At 37.7% G+C, this 15,122-nt stretch overlaps 1 long non-coding RNA gene across 15 annotated transcripts in view; it reads left to right on the plus strand.

Moving 5' to 3' along the window:
- LOC107034545 (uncharacterized) overlaps positions 1-15,122 on the plus strand; it is a 428,538-nt gene that overhangs the window by 39,875 nt on the left and 373,541 nt on the right. For all 15 annotated transcript variants that reach the window (XR_012077419.1, XR_012077421.1, XR_012077426.1 and 12 more), the window contains exon 3: positions 9,341-9,447. This is a non-coding gene — a long non-coding RNA (uncharacterized lncRNA). The remainder of the gene's footprint in view (positions 1-9,340; positions 9,448-15,122) is intronic.

Below are 15,122 nucleotides of genomic sequence, written 5' to 3' on the forward strand. Positions count from 1 at the left end.
GGAATATGCTTATCTAAGGGCAAAAGTAAGTGTGTGTGTGTTTTTCTTCTGAGACCGTGGGTGACTCTAGCCAGAGGTAATAAGGTACAAAACCTTAGAGCAGGGGTATAGCTCAGTGATAAGAGCACATGCTTAGCATGTATGAGGGCATGAGGTCCTGAGCTCAATCCCCAGTACCTCCATTAACCAAAAACAACAACAACAACAAATCCAAAAAAACAACTTACCTCTAAGTTACTGGTTTGAATGTAGTATAGGCTGTTAGTTATCAAGGTCATTATTGTGTAATGGGTTATCAGAGGCCTGTGTGAAATGTGTGGGATTTTTATGAGCTTGTTTTTATTATAGTAGAATGTTTAAAGGCCCCTTATGTACAAAGTGCTTTGAAAACTCTAATGGGGCCCCATAATCACCAGTGTAATTATGAAGGTCAAATTGTGCTGAACAAACATGAGAGCTATTTTTGACCAAATCAGTGGATGAACAGAACAGAATATTAAACACACACACAAAAAAACTTTTTTTTTTTTTGGTCATGCCTTTCAGCTCTTCTGAGTACAACAGAATCTCTCTCAGAACCAGTGAAAATTGCCATTCTGATGCATTTTCCCACTTTGTGTAAACCTAAGGAGGTTTTCTTTCTCTAGGATTAAGATATAGAATGGAGAAACTGTATATTAGGTTTCAGAGTAGAGTTGGTTATAGTGAGCATTCAGATATATTTATACATGGAAGCTGCTTCACTTTGTTTTTATGCCTGTCCCCCATTGCCCCAGAGTCAACATATGCCCCCTCTAGCAGGCTGCCCTCACCAGATGTCCTTCTATAGAGATGCCTACTGCTTTCACTTACCATCCTCAATTTTCCATCTTACTCTAGGAAACTGCAAGGTTAGAAAAACAATGGACTATTTCCTTCCTCTTTCTTTAAACTAAGAGGCTGAAAAGAGGACTTCATGATCATTACTCACAAGCCAGACTTAAGGATAAAGGTCATTATGTACAGTTCAAATGTAACAAAAGTTAAAATCCACAGGTCTCAGTCGGTCCTTAGCCTAGCTGGGGTCAAAATGGTGTTTGTTCTCTCTTTAGGATCTTGATCTTAACCTCAGTCTTTCCTCAAGCTTTGAATTTCAGGCTGACATTTGGAATCTGAGCTTGCTAAAAAGAACTCAAGATTATGGACATGGGGAGGGGGAAGAAGTGACACAAAGAAACCTTAAGTTGAGTAAAGTCTTCCCTTCTAGGGCCTTCGCCACCAGAAGACCTGGAATTATCATTGTTATTATTTGTTGTGGCAGGTACCTTTCTTAGAACCACTGATTTAAGAATGCTCTCCATTAAGCAGTTAAGATGTTTTTTCCTGATATTTTATATTTCCTGTCTGTAATATCCTTTTGCTATGGACTGTTTTCTCGTGGCTAGACAATTTGTGGCCAGGAGACCCTCATCTGACAAGTGATGTAGACACCTCAGTATGGCCATGCTTCCTCCTCATGCTGAAAGGGAGAAGGAAACCACCTTTCTAGCACTTCACACTGGGCTCCATAGCTATTTATGCTAAAAAGCAGCTGTCATTCTTTTCACAAGCTGGACCTCTTTGTCTCACAGAGCAGCCAGAATTCACAAAGCAGCAGCAGTGTGACCTTGGTGGCAAGAAGGGAGGGTGCAGTGAGATACAGTAACACACTAAGTGCCCACAACCTGCTCAGTCAACAGGCAGGGCCATAGGAAGACTTTCAGGGGGCCCTTTTCTCCATAAAAATGAAATAGATAAATAATTATATTTCACGGCTATGTTAGTATAAAGGCAAATATAGTAATGCTATATATCACAATATTTCCTTTGACCTGAAAGTTCACTTTTTTCTTCTCATTTTAAGGAAACTGAAAGATTTTTGCGAAACTCTAAAAGCTTTGTGGGGTGTAGGCACTGTGCCTGCTGTACCTAATGGATAAATCAGCCCTGCCAACAGGAAGCAATTTCTTCCTTGGTATAATTTGAAGAAACTGAATATTTATGAATTAGGGCAGTTCCATTACTTTGAAACAATGCAGATTATAAATGAGTTTGGTTCATAAGATAGAGGAGATGAATTAAATGTGTATTCAAATCTACAAATCAGATTCTCACAATTAGCAATAGGCTTATATACAAGACCTTTGATGTTCCAAGTAAATTTTGAAACTTTGGTTTGGGGACAAAAGCTAGAAGTATTATAAATACTAGATATAAATACAGTGGTACAGCCTTGGGTCAGGGTCCTGGTTCTGCACCCACAAACTTGGACAAGCTACTTTAACTCCTTGAGCAAGTTACTTTATTCTTCTGTGCCTTGGCTTCCATCTCTATAAATGAGACATAATCATCAGGTTACTGGGAGGATGAAATGAAGTTCTGTTTGTAAGCACTTAGTATAATGCCTGGGATATTGTAACTTTTCAATATGTGTTAGTTATTGTAATTACTATTATTGTCATATCATAAAATGTTGTTACCCTGTTTGTCAGATGGAGAAACTCAGACTTCTCTATTATTTTGCTGGACAGTCATTTTGCTAAACTCAGACAGGTAATAAGTAGTCAAAAAGGAGGATTTATCCAAGGTTAGAATTAATCAATTGTGAAGAGAAGAGTGAGAAGTAACATGGAAGATTCAAAGATAATTAAAACACAGATCTGGGCCTTAAGAAGAGCATTTCATTATTAGGGGAACAAGACACATTCAGAAAGGGTCAGAGACAATCAAAAGGGCAGTGGGCAAGCTCGGTGGGCAGCTGAGAAGGGACTCTAGCAGAATAATGAGGAAGATGTCCTAGACAATTAAAACCCCACTGAATAGGTGAGGATTCCTCTTGGACATTCCCAGGAAGAGAAATTGCTTCAGCAGTTTCTTTACTCAGCATACCCACCACATCCTATCTAGAATTGCCAGATTTCAGTTTGGAAAAATGTCATATTTCAAGGGGATAGGGAGCAAAGGGGCTGTGGTGCTGCCCCTACCACACTGGTAGAGTCGACCTAAATAAGCCTAGAACTCTTAGGCATTTGACTGAAAGCAGAACAGGGAAAGCAGCAAAAACAACATAAAGGGCATTTGGTCTTTCTAACAGTCCCAGCAATTACATTAATGTTACTCTGTATAGTGTTTTTAAATTTTAAAGATTTTTACCTTTTTATTTCTCACCATTAAAATTATGTATTTAACAAGGATTGCAACTACTGTTTTTATGTAAGGATGAGGAAACTGAACTTGATTGATTGAATTTGCCTCATATCATTCAGCTAAATTTGGGGCCTTGAGGAGTGGAACTTGGGTTTACTAATGCTCTGCCTTTGTTGAATTACCACAGAATCTTCGTGTTGATCATAATAATTATGAGAACATTTATTGAGCCCCTACTCTTTCTTTGGTACATATGCTGTTTCTCACAGCTACCTTGTAAGGTGAGACTTCTCAATTCCATTTATAGTTGAGGAAATTCAGTCTTGTCCAGGTCAAGTAATTTATTCTATTAAGTTGGTCCTATTTCTGGTAAATTGAGATCTTACTCTGGGTTTTTCTGACTTTTTTTCTCCATGCTTTTTCCTAATTAGTTACTGGGATTTGAGTGGATCTGATTTTACTTTAAATTTTAATGAATATTGGCCCATGTGATAAATAAGTAAATACTATTCTATAATAGTATCCAGTTACTTCAGAAGGTTGTCTTTGAAAATAATTCTTGATGTTGTTTATACAAATGAACTGAAGTGTAGGTTTTTTAGAAATTAGGATAAGGCATAGGGAAAACGGTATCAATCCCACCCTTTTACTTGATCACAGTGAGATTATATATGTGTTCTGGAGGACTTGGATCTGAAGGTCTGTGCTAGACAGTGTCAACTTTTGCTTTCATTTTGTCAAGTGGGGTGAGATGAGCCTTCAGGGTGAGCGAAAGTTGGGGAACCATCACTGCTCATAAGTTGCCTGACCAGAATGTCCTCTGCTTGGGATCTTATGAAACACCAACATCATATGAAACTCTCTGCCATACATCTTATGCAGCTTCCATTGTGGATGGTGTTAAATCTGATGTTCACTTCCCTTCAGAGCAAGAGCATATTGTAAACGGTGGGAGACCAGTTGTGACTTGCTGTTTTATGCCTGGACCTCAACATTGTCTTCCAATTTAAAGGATTCCTTATTTGCAATGGCTTGCCTGTATGTTAAAATAACTCCTGCTTCCTGCCTCAGTGATTTTTCATATTGCCTTTATAAGCCTGAATTGCACTGAAGATATGGGTTTGATAAATAACTAAAACATAATAATTTTGAGAAGTAAAAATTTTAATTAATATCCCAAGTCAAATTCAGATTTTTAAAAGAACTCTACAATAACTCTCATTAACTGCATGGAAGCATTGGGTTGAGAATGCTGCTGACTATTTATTACTGTTTTGTATTAACTAATTGGAAAACACCTAAATTATAACCAGTCACCCCCGCAGTTCAGGGTTGATTAAACAGCCCATGACACTTTTTCCCTCATAGGCTGTCTTAGGAGTGATAACTTACCCATTGGATTGAGTTAATTATTCCTCATTCTTTCTAGTGTTCCTCTCTACAAATGTCCTAAAAGTATACTACCATCCTGTACCAGTTTTTCCTTATGTTTCACAATGGATACATCTAAACTAGGGAAGTTTAAGAGCAATTGTTAGGTTTGGTTTGGTTATTTCAAAGGAATAGATAAATCATCATGCTACAACATGAGAGAGGAAATGACAGTTTTTATCTTTTATTCAGGTACCCTATATTTACATGAGACCACAAAAAGTTCCTGACAGGATGTTATTGATTGCATTTACCCAACTGGGGCTTGAGATGAGTCTTCCTGCCACATCACAGGGCATGCTCTTCTTTTCATTTTTATTTGAGAATGAAATCCCAGATCTTCTGGACTCTCCCATGAAATTGTAAATTTTTAGAATAGAGATTTCAGGCCCCTTGGCATTAATCATTCATCTAATTCAGTTCCCTTCTCTGTGCCAATTAGTAACACTGTCTTCTCTTGTTGAATACTTTGAGTAACATAATTGCTCCAAGGAACTAAGTGAAGATCAAACACTTATTGTAGGAACTCAGGTTTACTGAGTACCAGGTCCTCTTATAAATGTCTTATTTGTAGTAGCTCATTTAATCCTCACGACAACTTTATAAGGGAGGGACTCTTTTTATCTTCATTTTATAGGTGAGGATCCTGAGACACACTGATTTGTGATTTGCCTAAGGCAAAGGTTGGTTTGTTTCCTTCCTTCCTTCCTTCCTTCCTTTCTTCCTTCTTTTCTCCTTTCTTCTTTTCCCTCCACTCCTCTTTCTTCCCCTTCTTTCCTTTCCCTACCCCTTCCTTTCCTTTCTCATCCTTCTTTCCTTCCTTCCTCTCTCCCTCTTTCCTTCCATCCGTCCATGCAAATGAAAAATGTGAATTGAGCACTTAGTATGTGCTTCATAGTATTAGGGGCACTAGAGATGGCAGTGAACACAGCAGATAAATTCCTGTGCTCATGGAACTTAGCCACTATCCCAGTACTACCCCAAATTACACATCTCCCCCCAGGAGCTTTCCTAGATTAATTCCAGCCAACTTATGACCCACCTGGATAATCTCAACCCATCTTCCATTTCAATCCACTTAACTAATTAAAAAATTCAAAGGGTCATACTTTAGCTGTGGTGAATGTCTCAAAACCTTAATGTGCCAATAGGCAATGTCTGTCTTTATTATGTACCTATTATGCCTACCTTTATTAGGCACTTTTATTTGCATGATCTTGGCTCCTATGAGTGGTCACAAAATTCAGTGTAACTGCTGGACTGTTTATGTTGCAATGAAAGAGAGATACGTGGGACATTATTGGACTTACTTTGAGACGAGATTTAATTTTATTTTACCTAATGAAAGCATTAAAAAGTTTAGTTTTCAACAAATGTGGTCATGAAGCTGATTTGGGATTTCCTGAATCACATTTGCAATTTAGGAGTAGAGCATTGACCATTCTAGCTTTGGTCATTAGTCTGAGCTTTATTAAAACATTAAACTCTAGGGAAATTTTCTAGATATTTTAATCACAATTAGTTAAGCTCACTCTTTCCTCTCCAACTTTCTTACTTCTCATGTTACACTTTCCCTCAAGTTAAGTGATATAGGGGAAACCATGGTTTTTATTTATTTAAAAAATCTTACTTAGAAAAGTACAATGGGGAATATACTTAGTGTGGGTTTAGTGGGATATACTTAATATAGTTTTCAATCACTTCCATATTATAGCTTGTTTCCTAGAATACACACATCTTCCAGGAAAATTTCTATTGCCCATTGTGCCAACTCACCTGACATTATGACACAGAGATTCAGGGCAGAAATTTCTATCTTAATATTAATGTCTGATGGTCCCCAGCTTTGGAAGCATGTGGACTGAATACGAGAAACAAGTTTGAAATATACAGAGTTGAAAGCCAGACTGTGGATAATTCTTTTAAACTTTACACTCATATATAGCAGAAATTTGATGAGATTTTTGCAAAGTTGACAATAATCCTAAATATGCACATGACACTACAATCAATAATAAGAACAAATTTTGACCAACTGTGTTAAAAGAAAGACATTTATCTTTCTGTTCTCTCTAAAAAAAAATAGAACGTCATTGCCATGGGAAGGGGATGGTAAGAGTATGCAGCCAAAGAATGTAAATATTATATGGGTGTGTCAGGCAGCCAATAAAAAATCTTATGCCATCTTTTTTGGATTTTTTGATATTTATGGTTTTTGTCAGCTTTAAAAATTTTCAGTTTGTTGTAATTTATTTTCCAGTTCTCAGTAAATACTTACTTTTGTACTTAATTTTGTTTGGAACTTATGTTCTTTAAGAGGACCCTTCCCCCATTTATATAATTTTCTGTCCTTTCAAAGCCTGAATTCACCCTATCCAAGAATTATTTGACATAATGTAAAGTAAAATGTGTGTGTGTGTAAAACTCACCAATCCCGGACCTTTCCTGTACCAATTAGTCATTAAGGTTTTTCACTGTCAAATTTAAGAGGACGTTAAAAATCAAAGATAGTTTCCCCATCTTCTCTTTATCATTTAAAAAATTTGGTGTCACTGTAGCCTAGGCATTACAACATGATATTTTCTTTGGTCTTTGTATTAGTCAGGATAAATCACTAGTGCTCTAACAAAGGGCCCCTAAAGGTCAATGGCTTTCACATTAAAGATTTGTTTTTCGTTCATGTCACAGGCCGTTGCTGCTCTTTGCAACCATTCACTGACCCTCACTTCTTCCATCTAATCTTCTCCCCAGTTCCTTTGTATCTGAGTATATGATGGGATAAGAAAAAGAACATGGCATATTGTGAGAGTGATCATTAGAGACCATGCCTAAAGGTGGTATGCATCACCTATGCCCACAGCCCATTTGCCATAACTCAGTCATGTTGCTTCACCTAAAGAGGCTGAGAAATTTCTAATATGTCTCCTTTTCTAAAGGAAGAGGAGAAACATGCATATAGATGAGTGGTAGTATTCTTGGCCATAAGCTTCAATAGATAACTTTGTAGATGGAAATGGTCTCTCAGGAGAATTGCCACAGCTCCCAAATCTATGTGCATTTAATTGGGGATACTACTGTGCTTTGGTGAGAAGAGTGTGGGATTTGAAATCAGAACAGCTGGGTTTGTGTTTGTTACAGCTTATCATGTATTACCTCTGTGACCTTGTATGAGACACACTCTCCATGAGCATCAGTTTCATCAGGTATAGGGATGATAATAGTATTGGTCTCACAGCATAGGTTGTTTACAGGGTCAAATGAGACCAAAGGAAGAGTTTATTGTATCCTCTGAGGTTCTGTACAAAAATAAGTGCCCCACCTTTCCTTGTTCTCCTCTTTAACCCATTTTCCACTTTTAGTGCCAGGATGATATGTTGCATCTACCTGGCTGTTAGGGAAAGATGCAAATACCTACATTACTGGGGGACTAAACATTGCTTTCAGTCTTCCCTCAGATCCTGAATATTTATATGTTAAAATATGTATTTTACTTCCTGGATTTGGGGGGGAAAACCCAGAATGGAATGTATTCCTTTAAAACCAGTGTCAAAGGCAAAGAAGTGAATTGTCAACATCCTGAAGTGTTAACTTATGCCATCAGCCCCTAAAATTTGGTGTGAAAAATCTTAACTGTCCTTAAAGTAACCTCCTTTCTTCTATAGAAGGAAGGTTTTTAGAACAGGGTGACACATATGTGAGGAATGTGGGCTCTTGAAATATTTCCTTTGGGAGAAAGAAAACAAAAACAGTAGAGGATAGATGTACCATCTTGAGTTTTCCTTGAGTTGAGGTCATTGAACGAGTAGTATATTAAATGGAATAGAATTTTCTTAATGAAGATATTTTGTATTTTAAATATCTTTGTCACAAGTTCTTGATTAACTATTAATATGTACATCTTAATTACAAGAAGAGGCCTCTGAGTGTCTATTTTGGATATTGAGAGAAACTCTCCCAAAATGTGTGCAAAGGATAAAGTTTGGAGAAGATACCAAAGAGTTTTTGTGTGTATGTTTCCTTTTTCACAATTTCCTTCTTTGCAGCCCTTTACCCATTGTATCAGTGGAATTTATTACTTTGGGAGAAAGCTAAGATCAGAAAATCAATTGAGTTTCTGAATTTATTGTTTAAATTCCTCAGAGAGGCAATACTCTTCAAAGCTGAGACTTACTGCAAAAGCCTGAGCTTCAAAAGCTTGAGTCTGGAAGTTGCAGTGCATAGAGTTTATGCCAAACCACAGACTGAGAAGAAATAGATCATGAATGTTTTCCTCCCCAAGGGAGATCAGGTTTGAGCAGCAGACACCCAGGAGAAGAAAATAGAGATTAGAGGCTGATATATACCTGGAGAAAGTGCTTAGTGCCCTGCTCGCCTACTGAACCTTTGGAAAACCTAAGGATAGGATAGGATAGGTTGGGATGGATTTGGGGCCATGTACCTTGCTTCCTAATGAAGCTCAAGAGAAAGAAAGCTATTCTTGTAGGTAAGTTTCCCATTCTAGCATGGCTCTACAGCAGCAAAGTACAAAAGGCAGCAGGAAAGTCTAGGAAGAGAAAGTCTAAAGCAGCACTCCAAAATGCCTGCAACCCCAGGAACTGCCAGACAGTCATAATGTTCATCCACCTGAGACAGTAAAAGTGTGTACATTTGTACACACTTGCACGTTTCTTATTTTTAATGTATAAAATTTGTAACTGCTGCAAATGTGAGTCATTACAGTCTAATTTTCCTTTCTCATATTTAGATGTCAAATGACCTGAAAGTCTCTGGAGTCTTCTGTGTGGCCTTTGAGGACTCATCAACTTGAGAACAGAGCAGGATGCAGGTGTTTCAACCATGGATGCCATAGTGGTAGGTCCCAGGTGTCAAAGAATAGGCTCCATTGGAAGTCATTGTGGATGGATGCTCATGGGCAGGCTTGACATCACCTGGTACTCACCAGCAAGGCCCTATCATTTGTGTTAGTTGGTATCTGTTCTGATTGGTTGGTACCTGTACCTATTGCTTGTTAAATATTTTGAGTATCACACCTATTGATGACCTCAGACTGATGGCGGAAAGTTTCGAAAGTCCCCTCCCCTAACTTAGGTCACTCCACAGGGATAAGGAGAAAAGAAAGGGCAGGGAGCATCCTGAGATTACTGATGATTCCTGCCCAGGGACTCTAGAATAAACCAGTAACTAAGTTTATCTTGATTGTTAAGCTTAAGTTTTCCACTATCAGTGATTTAAGTTCATTTACAGTGAATAAAAGAGAGCTTGTTTTTTTCTAACCATGTAAAATTCATAACTGCTACAAATGTGAATCACTGCATTTTAGCTTTCACTTCTCATATCTAGATGTCAAATGTGCCTCCAAAGCCTCTAAAGCCGTCAGACATTAGCTTGGGGAGATCTAAGGGGAAACTTTCCTTTTGTAATTTTAGGCAGTGGAAAGAAGGACTCAGTGGTGGTGTTTCCACAGTGAAGTTGGACTTACAAGCTGGCATAGTGGAGCTTTACCTTTCTACTTTGTAAGGATTGAGATAATCTGTCAAACAAATCCTGTAACAGTTAAGAGGCTGAATAATGTGTTTCTTTCACATAGGTTAAAATCAGGAGACCTCAATTTCAAATAGGAAAAACAGTAAGTGGAAGAAGAATAAAAACCAAAACAAAAATACTAGAGAGGAAATGGACTGATGTTCATAGCTTACTACAGAGTTAATCAAAAGGGCTTAAATAATCTTTTGGGGAAGGGATTTATCAGCAAATCTGGAAATGGATTTTTTTAAGTTTTAAGAAATACGTATTTTGATCTGTGCTTGAAAGTAGCAGATAAATTCAGAGGAGTTTAAGGCATGATCTTTGTGGGAAAGATATTTGCTCCTTAAAAAAGGCTTTATTTGCCTGGATAGACTAGGATGGGATCATTGGATGTCTCTGGTTAGGACTCCAGAGACATGAACAATCAATCCAGAGATATGTTCATCAGATCAAGGATAAGTGCCTTGCATGGAAGTGCCTCATATGAGTGCCTTGTGAACATTGTTAGATGTTGAAATGAGTGATTGGACAGTGATGGAATCTCTTCTCAGAAAGTTACGAAAACCGGGAAACATTTTCATTGGTCTTTTTGGGTTTCAGACTGCTTGAAGGTGGGAGGGAGAAAAGGGTGAAGAAGGTGAGGCAGCTGGGTCAGATGTAATGAGCATTTTTAGTCAGTGCTATACTAGCTTGTCTTTAAATATGAATTACCTATATTTGAAATCTTAAACAGTTATGGGACTTTAAGTAGTGGATAACAAGAATTGGTAAGAATGGAGAGCATGGGGAAATATGACTGATATGGAGCAAGGGAAATGGTCTCATTGGTCTTAACATTTATTTTGATTTTAAGAGTCAATATATTTTTCAAAAATTCCATTGGAAGACATCATCAAGTGACTCTAATAATGATATTCAGTCACAATCTGGAGTGTTCAGAGAATTTGCTGCACTGAAAAAGGGCTTGTGAAAATAATTGTTTATTCAGTATCTCTAGGTTTCAGGGTGATTTTTAAAAAACTCATATAGGATCAGGGCCACTTTAAGGATGTACAGGACCTTGGGAAAACATGTTTTGCAGGAGCCCTACCTATAGAAAGAATTTGATTAAAAAACATAAAGTTAATGTACCCATTTGAGGTATAGTCATTTATCAATGAAGATTTAGAATGACAAGTAAAATAGTCCTTACATATTTGTTTGTTGTCTGGTCAGTGCATATGAAGATTCTTCTTGGTGTCTAGGCACCATCTCTGTCTGTTTAGGTTCAAGAACCACCTCTCTGGTTTTTGTTTTTTTGTTTGTTTGTTTGTTTTTTGCCAAATACACCCATTCCTGGCTAACTTTTTATCTCCTGTGATGTGAAAAAGGTGACAAATATGTTACTACTTACAGTGGCATAGCTTTTTGAAGCCTACTTGTATTGAAGCAATGTGACTAGGTCTCTAATAACCATTTGTTTAGTGCTAGTCATATCATTACTCAGGAAACTTCATCCTCCATTGTGCTGCCTATAAATATTGGCCTCCAATGACTCTTAAGGATCATTACTGTGCTTCTTTGCTGATGACCACAAATGCAAGTTTTACCCAGAGTATGTAGAAAAATGGAAACAATAATTCATTTTTAGGTCATGTTAAATTTATAGTATAAATGTAGAATAACAGTTTTCAACCATGTCTTCTCTTGATTGCTTTAGGCTGTTATTACTGCATTCCTAATGATCTCTTTCAATGTTGATGATAGGAGAGGGTCCTGTGGGACCAGTGAGAAGAGTAGTCCTATTCTTACAAAAAGGTCAACCTTGGAAAATACAATTTTACCACATTGACTAGAGACAAGGGGTCATCTATTCCAAGGGTCTGTGGCAATTTGCATTCCATTTGTGGAATAGCAGTCTTCAAAAACCTTGGAGGATATGAGTGAGGCCACTCCTGAGGACTGTCTGACATGTGGCAAGAGCTGATGAGAGTGGGGTGACCACCCTTGGGCCAGCAATGAGGGTCGGGGGGCACAAAGGGCAAAGGATACTACTTCCACCCCACCAGCCTGAGGTTCTATAGACTGGAGGCAGCACTGCAGTGGAAATGCTGACAGGCCCACAAACACCAGGCTCAAGCCCAAAAGTGAAGTTATTCCTGAATGATCCTATGTTCACTATGAGGAAATCATCCACTCTGGTCACTCAATGTTACGTGAAGAAACACCATGCTGGCCAGTGGGGGTTGACCCATTTGCCAGGCCAGCCTCCTGGAACAGAACCTGACCATAGACCCTACACAACCAAGAGGTCTGAGGTCAGGGGTGCATCTAGTCAACCCCACCCTGGGGCAGAGGGTTGGAGAGTGCCCTGAATAGGAGAAGTGGGGACCAGAGCCCGTGCAAATCCGTCTAGGATGAGGGTGCCTGACCTGGGTGTCACTGCTAGCACTGGTAGATGCCAGGTACTTGAGGAAGACTTAGACAAATTTGCATAATACCATCAAAGCCCAGATATCCTGAGGTATGGATTGGGGTGGGCTGCTTGCGTGGGTCTAAGGGTGATACTGTGTAAAGTGTTGTATTGTAGATTAAGAAGCACTGGAGGGATCATATATAGATGACCATACTGTTGACTTAGAACTGGAGAAACTTCAGCCCTTCACTTTGTGATAGTCTATCAGAGTGAAGTGGTATAATTACCCAAAGGACAACAGCTATATATAAGTTTTTAGGGAAGCATATATATGTGTGTATATTCCGCTAATGCACATGTGTGCACATACACACATTTATATATAAATACATATAATATAAGCATATAACTTACTTTATATATATTTTATATGTGTAAATATGTACAAATATAAATATATCTTTCATATATATATCTTCCATTTGGTAGAAGAATTTAGTTTCATTCATTCATTCAACTCAATTTTTTTTCATTCACATAACCTATTTATTGGAAATAATCATTTTCATGTTTTTGATCCAGTAAGTCATTTCAAAAATATGTGAAATGATGGCATTAATGTGACACTGATCTTCAGTTTTTTACTTCTTTTTTTTTTTTTGCTGTTTAGGTTTTTTTTTTTTTTAACATTTTTTATTGATTCATAATCATTTTACAGTGTTGTGTCAAATTCCAGTGTTCAGCACAATTTTTCAGTCATTCATGGACATATACACACTCATTGTCACATTTTTTTCTCTGTGATTTATCATACATTTTGTGTATATTTCCCTGTGCTATACAGTGTAATCTTGTTTATCTATTCTACAATTTTGAAACCCCAGTCTATCCCTTCCCACCCTCTACCCCGCCCCCCACCCCGGTAACCACAAGTCTGTATTCTCTGTCCATGAGTCTATTTCTGTCCTGTATTTATGCTTTGTTTTTGTTTGTTTGTTTGTTTTTGTTTTTTAGATTCCACATATGAGCGATCTCATATGGTATTTTTTTTTCTCTTTCTGGCTTACTTCACTTAGAATGACATTCTCTAGGAGCATCCATGTTGCTGCAAATGGCATTATGTTGTCGGTTTTTATGGCTGAGTAGTATTCCATTGTATAAATATACCACTTCTTCTTTATCCAGTCACCTGTTGATGGACATTTAGGTTGTTTCCATGTTTTGGCTATTGTAAATAGTGCTGCTATGAACATTGGGGTGCAGGTGTCGTCCTGAAGTAGATTTCCTTCTGGATACAAGCCCAGGAGTGGGATTCCTGGGTCATATGGTAAGTCTATTCCTAGTCTTTTGAGGAATCTCCACACTGTTTTCCATAGTGTCTGCACCAAACTGCATTCCCACCAGCAGTGTAGGAGGGTTCCCCTTTCTCCACAGCCTCTCCAGCATTTGTCATTTGTGGATTTTTGAATGACGGCCATTCTGACTGGTGTGAGGTGATACCTCATTGTAGTTTTGATTTGCATTTCTCTGATAATTAGTGATATTGAGCATTTTTTCATGTGCTTTTTGATCATTTGTATGTCTTCCTTGGAGAATTGCTTGTTTAGGTCTTCTGCCCATTTTTGGATTGGGTTGTTTATTTTTTTCTTATTGAGTCGTATGAGCTGCTTATATATTTTGGAGATCAAGCCTTTGTCGGTTTGACTTGCAAAAATTTTCTCCCATTCCGTAGGTTTTCTTCTTGTTTTATTTCTGGTTTCCTTTGCTCTGCAGAAGCTTGTAAGTTTCATTAGGTCCCATTTGTTTATTCTTGCTTTTATTTCTTCTAGGAGAAAATTTTTGAAATGTATGTCAGATAATGTTTTGCCTATGTTTTCCTCTAGGAGGTTTATTGTATCTTGTCTTATGTTTAAGTCTTTAATCCATTTTGAGTTGATTTTTGTATATGGTGTAAGGGTGTGTTCTAGCTTCATTGTTTTACATGCTGCTGTCCAGTTTTCCCAACACCATTTGCTGAAGAGACTGTCTTTATTCCATTGTCTATTCTTGCCTCCTTTGTCGAAGATGAGTTGACCAGAAGTTTGTGGGTTCATTTCTGGGCTCTCTATTCTGTTCCATTGGTCTATATGTCTGTTTTTGTACCAATACCATGCTGTCTTGATGACTGTAGCTCTATAGTATTGTCTGAAGTCTGGGAGAGTTATTCCTCCAGTCTCTGTCTTTCTCTTCAGTAATGCTTTAGCAATTCTAGGTCTTTGATGGTTCCATATAAATTTTATTATGATTTGTTCTAGTTCTGTGAAATATGTCCTGGGTAATTGGATAGGGATTGCATTAAATCTGTAGGTTGCCTTGGGCAGTGTGACCATTTTAACAATATTGATTCTTCCAATCCAAGAGCATGGAATATCTTTCCATTTTTTAAAGTCTTCTTTAATTTCCTTCATCAATGGTTTATAGTTTTCTGTGTATAATTCTTTCGCCTCCTTGGTTAGATTTATTCCCAGATATTTTATTACTTTGGGTGCTATTTTAAAGGGGATTGTTTCTTTACTTTCTTTTTCTGTTGATTTACCGTTAGTGTAAAGAAAGGCAACTGATTTTT

The sequence above is a fragment of the Vicugna pacos genome, chromosome 11 (assembly GCF_048564905.1).
Source record: "Vicugna pacos chromosome 11, VicPac4, whole genome shotgun sequence".
Lineage (NCBI taxonomy): Eukaryota > Metazoa > Chordata > Mammalia > Artiodactyla > Camelidae > Vicugna > Vicugna pacos.